The 11,097-nt window shown below is 32.0% G+C and overlaps 1 protein-coding gene across 4 annotated transcripts in view; it reads left to right on the forward strand.

Moving 5' to 3' along the window:
- LOC142321563 (uncharacterized) overlaps window positions 1-7,775 on the forward strand; it is a 63,445-nt gene extending 55,670 nt beyond the window's left edge. For 2 of the 4 annotated variants that reach the window (XM_075359745.1, XM_075359747.1), the window contains one exon: window positions 5,236-6,573. The gene's annotated coding sequence lies outside the window, so the exon portion shown is untranslated. Of the gene's footprint in view, window positions 1-5,235; window positions 6,574-7,185 lie in introns of those variants that run through there. The other 2 variants (XM_075359746.1, XM_075359748.1) reach the window with 2 other exon arrangements.
- The last annotated feature ends 3,322 nt before the right edge of the window (window positions 7,776-11,097 follow it).

Below are 11,097 nucleotides of genomic sequence, written 5' to 3' on the forward strand. Positions count from 1 at the left end.
TTGATGTATTACATTGAACTCATTAGAATTTTAAATCTTGAATTCAAGCAGTGAGTTTCACGACCAGCTCATCAAAATGTCTGCCGATAAAATGTTACAATTGCAGTTCACATCTGAAGATTTAAATATGTTTTGGTCAAAGTGATTAAGGAAATTTTGTCAAGAAGCATTGAAAATATGAATTCCTTCTGCCATATCACATTTGTGAAAAGGGTTTTTTGTCTGTGGTTGCACCAAAAGCTATCTAGGAATCATCTTTTATCACTTGAAAACAATTTGCATTTGTGTGTTTTTAACATAGATCCATATATGGAGAAACTGTTAAATGCAAAACAAAAGCAACCATCTCATCAATTTATTTTCTTGACTTGTGTACTTAAGTGTTTATAATAAATGTTTTTTTTCTCATAAAGTGATTTCATTATTGTTTACGTGCAAAGTTGCTGGTTAATTTCACAACCTCCCTTTCATATCATCCAGGTAACACCAAGGTTGAAAAAGTCTGCCCTTGAGTGTCAGTCATGATTCTCAACATAGGATAAAAAAAAAATTAATTGTCTTTGAAACTTCTGTAAATTTTGAATAAGATTGCTAATTGCAAAGCAACAATTTCTTTTCACTCGTTCAGTGAGATTGCCAGTTCGAACACTAGGCCTGCCATTTCTCTGTTCATCATTGCAGAAGGTCCATATGTTTCACACAATTGACGGTGAATTTCAACAGCATTATGTTCTCTTCTGTTTAAAAATCTAATCACTGATTGAACTTCACAACTGACAGGATTTGTTGTTTTTACTACACTCATTTTAACATACTGTCTCGCAAAGGCAGACAACAATGAACAATGATGGCAATGTGCTAGTTACATGCCCAACAGACCATTTAAAGCTGTTGCGCATGCACGAACCGTTCAGTGTTGTCAATCACTATTTATAACTAATTGGCCGTACTTTTGAACCGTGCCTCATATATATTCAATTCATATCATATTCCATTGTCTTGTAAAAGTCAGTTCAATTTGCATAAGCCCTCTCAGCCTGATTGATGTAATACTAGTAACATGCAAGTGTAAAAAGTACCTTGTTACTATTTTTTTTAAATACATGAGGATTCAGATATTATCTTTTGTTATTTTGACAGTTATGCTTCAAAGCACTCAAACATATTTATTCTCTTCTGGAAAGTTTGATAAATGGTTTTTTTACACTTAAGATACTTTCTTTTAAATTAAATCTTCTTATAGAGATGTAAATCAATTTTTATAAATGTTAAATATCTATAGTGATATATAAATTTTTCTTTGTCTGATAAACTGTTTCCCATAAATTACAAAAGTAGTAATGAATGCTTTGGTGTAGTTGATGTAATTAGTTTGAATTACTATCATACATTTTTGTTCTTATTTAAAATAAAGTATGATATTAATATGTTGTAAATACACATATTGTTCAAGGAAAAATGCAATGCACCTTTTATTTAATTCAGTTTCTTTTAACTGACCAAATATTCATCGGTTTTTTGTTGTTTTTTTTTGTGATTTTAATCACAAAAAAAACTCCTCTATGAATCATGAGACCTTGCCGTTGGTGAGGGGGCTTGAGTGCTCAGGGATACAGAGTAGCTGGACCGAAGGTGCAACCATATCGGAGAGGTATCTGTTGAGAGCCAGACTAAGGAATCATTCCTGAAAGAGGGCAGCAGCTCTTTCAGTAGTTGTTAGGGGCGTGAGTCACAATGACTTAAACATATCATATCAACATCACTCAGTCCTCTGAGTACTGCGCAGCTGAAAGCAATGAAAACTACAGCTGTTTTTTTTTCCAAGAAAATGTGGGTCTCTGCATTTTCACATAATAATAATAATAATGGAGGCGCCTTCCTTGGTAAAATATTCCGGAGGTAAAATAGCCCCACGTTCGGATCTCCGGGTGGGGACTACTAAGGAGGGGGTCACCAGAAAAGTAAAAAATAGCATTCTACGAGTCGGAGCGTGGAATGTTAGAAGCTTAAAAAAGGTTGGTAGGGTAGAAAATTTAAAAAGGGAAATGGATAGGGTAAAGGTGGATATAGTAGGAATTAGTGAGGTTCGGTGGGAAGAGGAAGGCGACTTTTGGACAGGGACAAGGGAATTTAGAGTAATTAACTCAGTATCAAATAATGGGCAGGCAGGAGTAGGTTTTGTGATGAACAAGAAGATAGGGAGAAGAGTGGAGTATTTCAAGACGCATAGCGATAGAGTCATTGAAATAAGGATAAAATCAAAACCTAAACCGACAACGATTGTTAACATCTATATGCCTACAAGCGCCCATGATGATGATGAGGTAGAGTGTGTATGTATACAAAGAGATTGATGAAGCAATTAAACACATAAGAGGAGATGAAAATTTAATAATAGTTGGAGATTGGAATGCAAGCATTGGAAAAGGCAAGGAAGGAAATATAGTGGGTGAATACGGGCTGGGCAAAAGGAATGAAAGAGGGGACCTACTTATAGAGTTTTGCATGAAGTATAATTTAGTAATTGCCAACACCCAATTTAAAAATCATAATAGAAGAATATACACTTGGAAAAAGCCAGGCGATACTGCAAGGTATCAGATAGATTATATCATGGTTAAGCAAAGATTTAGAAATCAACTTGTTGACTGCAAAACTTACCCTGGAGCACACATTGATAGCGACCATAATTTGGTGATAATGAAATGTAGATTGGGGTTTAAAAACCTGAAGAAAAGGTGTCAGATGAATCGGTGGAATTTAGAGAAGCTTGAGGAAGAGGAGGTAAAGAAGATTTTTGAGGACATCGCAAGAGGTCTGAGTAAAAAAGATAAGGTAGAAATTGTAGAAAAAGAATGGAAGAATGTTAAAAAGGAAATTCTTAAATCAGCAGAAGCAAACTTAGGCGGAATAAAGAGAACTGGTAGAAAACCTTGGGGTTGAGATGATATATTGCAGCTGATGGATGAACGTAGAAAATATAAGAATGCTAGTGATGAAGAAAGTAAAAGGAACTATCGGCAATTAAGAAATGCTATAAACAGGAAGTGCAAATTGGCAAAAGAAGAGTGGATTAAAGAAAAGTGTTCAGAAGTGGAAAGAGAAATGAACATTGGTAAAATAGACGGAGCATACAGGAAAGTTAAGGAAAATTTTGGGGTATATAAATTAAAATCTAATAATGTGTTAAACAAAGATGGTACACCAATATATAATACGAAAGGTAAAGTCGATAGATGGGTGGAATATGTTGAAGAGTTATACAGAGGAAATGAATTAGAAAATGGTGTTATAGAAGAAGAGGAAGTTGAGGAGGATGAAATGGGAGAAACAATACTGAGATCTGAATTTAAGAGAGCATTAAAAGATTTAAATGGTAGAAAGGCTCCCGGAATAGACGGAATACCTGTAGAATTACTGCGCAGTGCAGGTGAGGAAGCGATTGATAGATTATACAAACTGGTGTGTAATATCTATGAAAAAGGGGAATTTCCGTCAGACTTCAAAAAAAGTGTTATAGTAATGATACCAAAGAAAGCAGGGGCAGATAAATGTGAAGAATACAGAACAATTAGTTTAACTAGTCGTGCATCAAAAATCTTAACTAGAATTCTATACAGAAGAATTGAGAGCAGAGTGGAGGAAGTGTTAGGAGAAGACCAATTTGGTTTCAGGAAAAGTATAGGGACAAGGGAAGCAATTTCAGGCCTCAGATTAATAGTAGAAGGAAGATTAAAGAAAAACAAACCAACATACTTGGCGTTTATAGACCTAGAAAAGGCATACGATAACGTAGACTGGAATAAAATGTTCAGCATTTAAAAAAAATTAGGGTTCAAATACAGAGATAGAAGAACAATTGCTAACATGTACAGGAACCAAACAGCAACAGTAACAATTGAAGAACATAAGAAAGAAGCCGTAATAAGAAAGGGAGTCCGACAAGGGTATTCCCTGTCTCCGTTACTTTTTAATCTTTACATGGAACTAGTAGTTAATGATGTTAAAGAACAATTTAGATTCGGAGTAACAGTACAAGGTGAAAAGATAAAGATGCTACGATTTGCTGATGATATAGTAATTCTAGCTGAGAGTAAAAAGGATTTAGAAGAAACAATGAACGGCATAGATGAAGTCCTACGCAAGAACTATCGCATGAAAATAAACAAGAACAAAACAAAAGTAATGAAATGTAGTAGAAATAACAAAGATGGACCACTGAATATGAAAATAGGAGGAGAAAAGATTATGGAGGTAGAAGAATTTTGTTATTTGGGAAGTAGAATTACTAAAGATGGACGAAGCAGGAGCGATATAAAATGCCGAATAGCACAAGCTAAACGAGCCTTCAGTAAGAAATATAATTTGTTTACATCAAAAATTAATTTAAATGTCAGGAAAAGATTTTTGAAAGTGTATGTGTGGAGTGTCGCTTTATATGGAAGTGAAACTTGGACAATCGGAGTATCTGAGAAGAAAAGGTTAGAAGCTTTTGAAATGTGGTGCTATAGCAGAATGTTAAAAATCAGATGGGTGGATAAAGTGACAAATGAAGAGGTATTGCGGCAAATAGATGAAGAAAGAAGCATTTGGAAAAATATAGTTAAAAGAAGAGACAGACTTATAGGCCACATACTAAGGCATCCTGGAATAGTCGCTTTAATATTGGAAGGACAGGTAGAAGGGAAAAAATGTGAGGCAGACCACGTTTGGAATATGTAAAACAAATTGTTAGGGATGTAGGATGTAGAGGGTATACTGAAATGAAACGACTAGCACTAGATAGGGAATCTTGGAGAGCTGCATCAAACCAGTCAAATGACTGAAGAAAAAAAAAAATCACAAAATAAGTCACAGGAAAATGTTACATTTTAATACAAATGTGACAAAAAATGTACCTGGCAGTTCATTTTTAGAATCAACATATTAAAATGAACAAAAAATGTTCTATGAAAAAAAATGATTTTTTTTGACAGATTTTATCATTTTCAGCCAGATTTAATCATCACTATTAAAAATTAACTGAACTGAAATAATGAAAATAATTTGAAATAATACAATTACTTAATAACTTTTTATTATTTAATAAATAGAATTAAATTTAATTAGAGCAGTAACATAATAGTCATACTGAAAACAGTGTTGTAATGAGAGAAACAATAATCAGTTATTTCTATTCTACTAATTTATTTTATTTTTATTTTCATTGTTACTTTACATTTTTTCTTTTCACAGGTTTTCTTTACTTATAATTTACATTTTGAAAATGAAAGTTTATTTTCTCATTGAAATGGCAATCATCATATGTATGACTGGTAGATTGCAGTCGAGCTGATATATATTGTCTGTATGTAGAATGTAATTCTGCATGAAAGGTTAAAAGAAACCAGATCTGTGATTAAAGAAGCTCGTGATTGAAGAAGGCAATGAAGCAAAATAATTCTGGAATTGGAAGAATGGATATTGAACTATATCGAGGAGAGTCAAAGGACAATACAAGAAGGGTTGCTTTAGATTAACAAGTTGATGATGGGAGAATTCTTCAAAGCTAACAGTTCCATCTGTATCTTGTTCAAGAAGTGCAATTGATTAATGAAAATAATCATTGCTAAAAAGCATTTTGCGAAGTAATTCTATAAAAACTGACAGCTAATCTGCAATGTTCAGCCAAAATGGAATTGTCATTCTTCATAAAAACCATTGAAATGCTCATGAGGTAATGCAGTCAGTTTCAGCAATTAATTTTAATAAACATTTGAGCTTGTATCATCAATGATTCACTATTGGCCCATTGGATATGCAAGGTAATTACTCTAAAGTCTAAGTGGACTGTAAAGTGTGGTAAATCATCACTGGATGTGTGAACTAGTTATATTTTATTACAAACAATACACTATTAATATGCATTAAACTGAAAGCTAATGAAAACAGAAAACTAATTATAAGTATGCATTACGACAATTTTGATGTGACCCGTAAAAGGGGCTGAGCTGACGTCCATCTGATGCGTACACTATATGATCCGTACCCTTCAACCTCCTCCTGCCGAGTGTCTAACTTGCCAGTCGCTCGCAGTAGAGCGCACTGAACCCAGACAGGCAGAACATCAACCACCCATGTTTCCTTCATGATTGAACAATGATAATTATACTATTTCCTAGAAAACTTCTGATCAAATTATTTGGATAAAGTTACTCTGGTACCAAAGAACATCCTCATGCATGATGGTGCCTCACCATACGTCAGTATCAATGTCTGCCAATGTTTGGACTATTACTTTCCTAAAAGGTGAGTCAATTGTGGGGGACCAGTAGTTTGGCCACAAAATCACCTGATATAAACCCAGTAAATTCATATCTTTGGATTACTTAAAAATTAGGTTTACAGTACACTAATGCTTGGTGTAGAAGATTTTCAGCAGAGAATTGGAGTACTTTTTTGACATATCAGAGCTGCAGTAGGGATTTTTAAAAGCGAGACAGTTGTTTAATCCTGGGCTTGAAAGTAAAATTTGTTACAGTTATTTATACCTGTTTAATATTGTTCATATTTTAATAAATCTGCTGCTTATTATATTGTGTAAAATTTATTAACTCCTATTGTTTTCATATAATGACAAAGCATCTTCGTTCAGTCATTGTTAAGAGCAGATCTTGTAAAATGGTGGAACAAGTACTAATTAGTAATGTACTACTACATTATTAGTAATGGTATTACTAATTAGTAGTTAGCTATCCATTTTGCAGTGTAAATAATGTTTCACAAGTTATTTACATCAGTCATTACTAATTTTCAAATGTAAAATTCAAGCTTATTCAAATTAATTTTATTGTTGTGGAAATTTAATTCTGCTGAAAAATTATCATAAATTTTCTGCAATAACTATGATGGCTTTTGACAATTTTCAAAAATGAGGAGTCTATTTGTTTACAATGAAAAACTTAATATTTTGAGTTATAAAAGATTTTAAAATTTATGGGGCCACCATTTTTAAATTACTAAACATGTTTAATCCTAAACATTTATTAGAGAAAGTTTGTTTGAACAAGTGTACCAAATATTATTATGAAATGTAATCTTAAGATGTAAATTTCTTTTAAAAAGAAAATAACGAATAGAAGAAAAATAAAAGAAATTGGCATTTATTTCATAGAAATTTTGAAGTTATACTTTTTTGGTGCATAGGAGAAACTGATCAGAGTGTATTTTCAGCAAGTTACGGAAGTTGAGCGCGCCAATGTAACACACCATGAAGATTTGCGTATGCCCAAGTGGATCAGTTTGCACGCACATATGTGTAGTGTCTAATTCAGTCAGTCGTTCAGTGCAATTAAGTGATTAGCACGTGTTGTAAACATATACACAGATTTCTGAAGATGGATATTTTAAACTGTGAATGTTGTTCATATTCATAAAACTTTATTTATATTGTAGTGTTAATTTTTTTTTTGTGAAAATTGTGTATCAAGATTTGAAATTATATTTATATAAGTATTATTTTTTATGAGTAGAATTATATTTTTTAATGACACAGAAAATGGCAAATATCAGATAAATTCTTGATTTTGCATAAATAATTTTAAATTTACCTAAAAACAAAATTTTTGATAAATACACTATTGTAGAATAAAACTATTTGTATCAAATTTTTCATATCACAAGCCACTGATAACCCTCATGCTTATTCAATTAACATCTAAAGAATTAATGGAACTTAACTAATGTAAATGCATTCAATGAACTTTGTTTTATATGACAATGAACACTTCAATACTTTTTAAATTGTATAAAATAAATATTACTTTTAATTTAATTTGTTATTTATTCAAACTTATTCATGGTATTTAATGTCATCTATCTATCGTTTGACTCAATTCAAATTTATTTGAATGCGTAAAAAATTCTTTTTTTTTATTCTCGCCAAAGAAGTGTAACTTATTACATACGTACAGAAGTACACAAGAGCTTTTTTTTTGTTTATTTTGTTGCATACAATCTGAAAATGAATTGCCAGGTACTTATTTATATTACAAATTGTGGCATATCTGGCTAGTACATAATGTATGTTTAAAAGTTTCATTATTTTGGAACCTGTTTTGACTGAAAGTCAACAATTTAATCCAAACTTTTGAGCATTATATAATCCTTATCAGTGAATTATAGATTTTTAGATGGAAACTACAGAATAGGTGCATATTTAACCAAACCCATCTAAATTTATTGAATTGCTTCTGAATATTTGCAGGATAAAATATGTGACTTTCTGTTTTTCAAGCTGGTTTGATGACTTCATACTTGCTCAGCACAAAATGCTTCAGTACTATTGTTGTATGAATATATGCCCTAAGTAATTGTTATGCTACCTCTAAGTGGAAATGCATGTTTCTCAAAATTATTAAATTAATGAATTGAAATTTAATAATTTTTTTTTCTATTTTCGCTTGTAACACAATCTTGGATGTCATATTGTGACACCATTATCATAAAAACACATTATTTATTATACTTTCAATTTAGTATTTCTCTTTGGCTGTAATTATAATTACTATTTTTTTTTTTTTTATTTAATAGACTTATAAGAAACCCTGAAATTTTGTTTTATTAGGATTTGCCTACCTAAGTTGGCATACAAATGTTAACAGGAATTTATTCTTATGATTTATTTACTTTGAATGGATAAGCTTACTTATTCATTATTTTTTTATAGTCTGCCATTGTAGTGCACTTGTTCCATGTTGATGCTTCATGGCCTCATTCAAGTTGGATTTCTTCTCTTCTACAAATTCCTTAATCAGGTAGTTAAGTGCTGGAGTCAAAATTTAAAAGCATATAAAGATGATAAAAAGACATTTAAAGTTGCAGTTTGAAAACAAGCATTCTCTGGAGAAAATAAGCAGAAAACTGAGCGACTGTCATGAAATAAATTATAGGCTTCAGTTTATCTTTTGAAATCATATTACTGAGCAGTAACTGTACTTTTAGTACTTCCCTTAATTGTCCCTCGCCTTGAAAACTTCTCCCATATAAGTATCAGACAGATCATTTCAAGTAACAAACAGGATTTTTTAAAGGGTTTTTACCGTTTAAAAACCATATTATCTATTTAATTATAATAAATTTAAAGAGGCTACTTTACTCAGATAAATAAGTAAATTGCATACTATGTAGAAGTTGTAATGTTACTGTTAGATTACAGAAATGGCTCTACTGCCAACATTTTTCCATTCGATGATTTATACTCTGGTTAAACCATTCTGTAAGATTTCTGTTACAGTTCAGTATCTAATTACAAATAAACGAATGCTATGAAATGACCTTAATGCTAGAGTTAGAGAGAAGCACTGGAGATATCATAAACATATGTGTCATTTTGACGTGCAATTGCATTCAAATTCATCATTACAAAAATCTGGATTGTTGTTTTAAATCATTTTAAAATTTATACATAATCCTCTGAACTGACAATCATTAAATTCTGTGAAAAAGAACTTTGTCTCAATCATAATACAATTGTCAATTAGAAGAATTGTTTACATTTGATTTGTGCGTCTAACTTACTAGTGTGTCCTGTGGGTTATTGGAGGTCCAAATGAAGTTTTGTCAGAATAAATGTGTCAATATTTACAAATAGAAAATATAACAGGGTAATGCTGACTGTGATCATGTAGTTTGAGGAACAACATAGTGTCAAATAAGTAATGTGCTTATAATTGCGTTAATAACACAGGTCAGTATTATTTTTGTCTCATGAGGTGTACTTAAGTTGGTTTTTTATCCTGTTTTCAAATATGTTTTCAGAATTTCTCCATCACTCCAGTTTTTTATTTTAATTTTTAATAATGTTTTATATGTATTTTTGTCCATTGTCAAGTAAAAACTCCTGGAGCATTGTAAATGTGATGGAACCAAATGAGCTAACTCAAAGGGTAGCATTGGAACTGTTCTGCAGTTTCAAACATGTATAAAGGTGATCTAGTGTAGCACACATTCATCTGAATGATACCAGTTGTGAGATAGTAGTGAACCAGTAAACATGTCATTGTGAATGCTTTTTGTGTCTGAATTATTCTGTATTACATATCTACAACTTTATTTCTTTTAACTAGTCGTTAGTTACAAAGTGCCTAGGAGTTTGTTTAAATCATCCTAACAATTTTTGTTATGTATGTGGTGAAGTGACACTCAAGTTCTGACAGTGAAATGAGACCTTACTCCAATAGTAAAAAAGTATTATGAACTTTATTTTGGGTGTAAAGTCGGGGTCCAAACAGGGCCTTAGCCCCTCATATCTGTTGTTTATAGTGTTCTTGGCTTCTCACTGTATGGAAAAATGGCACATGCCATTTGCTATCCCTATGATTTGGAGGGAACCCAAAGGTCAAGGTCTGACTGTTATTTCTGCTTAACAGACATTAAAGGGATTATGTCAAAATCAAAACATACAGTGGTGTACCCTAACTTGCAATCTGCAGTGAGGCCAGTTCCACACTGCCAAGAATTGCCCATACCAAAGCCTCCAGAACATGTGATATTAGATGAAGAGAGCTCAGAGTCTGATAGAAATAAGGGAGAAAAAGAAACAGATTCTAGTGGTACAACGTTTGAACAAAGCAGTTCATTTTAGCCTCATTTACTGACTCAAGAAAATTTTAACGATCTCATACAAGATTTAAAGTTAAAAAAAGAGTCTGAAATGCTTGCTTATTGGCTAAAAGGATGGAATTTTCTTCAAAAGAATACAAAGATATGTATTTATCTGTCATTCTGAATTTAAAGACTATTTTGCTGAATAAAATGGCTTAGTGTTTTGTAATGATGTTTCTTCTCTTGTGAATACACTTTGTAATGAATGTAACCCAACAGAAGGTGCTTGTTCATTGACTCCTCCAAAGTTAGTTTAAAAGCTGTGCTTCTGCTTAATGGCAATAAATCCCCATCAGTACCTGTGGCTCACTCTGGTAATATGAAAGAAATATATGAAAACTTTAAATTTATGTTGGAAAAGCTTCAATATGCAGTGTATGAATGAAATATTTGTGATGATTTGAAGGTAATTGCACTTATTCTAGTCTGTAGCTTGGTTACACAAAGTACTGT

The sequence above is a fragment of the Lycorma delicatula genome, chromosome 3, assembly GCF_047948215.1.
Source record: "Lycorma delicatula isolate Av1 chromosome 3, ASM4794821v1, whole genome shotgun sequence".
Taxonomy (NCBI): domain Eukaryota; kingdom Metazoa; phylum Arthropoda; class Insecta; order Hemiptera; family Fulgoridae; genus Lycorma; species Lycorma delicatula.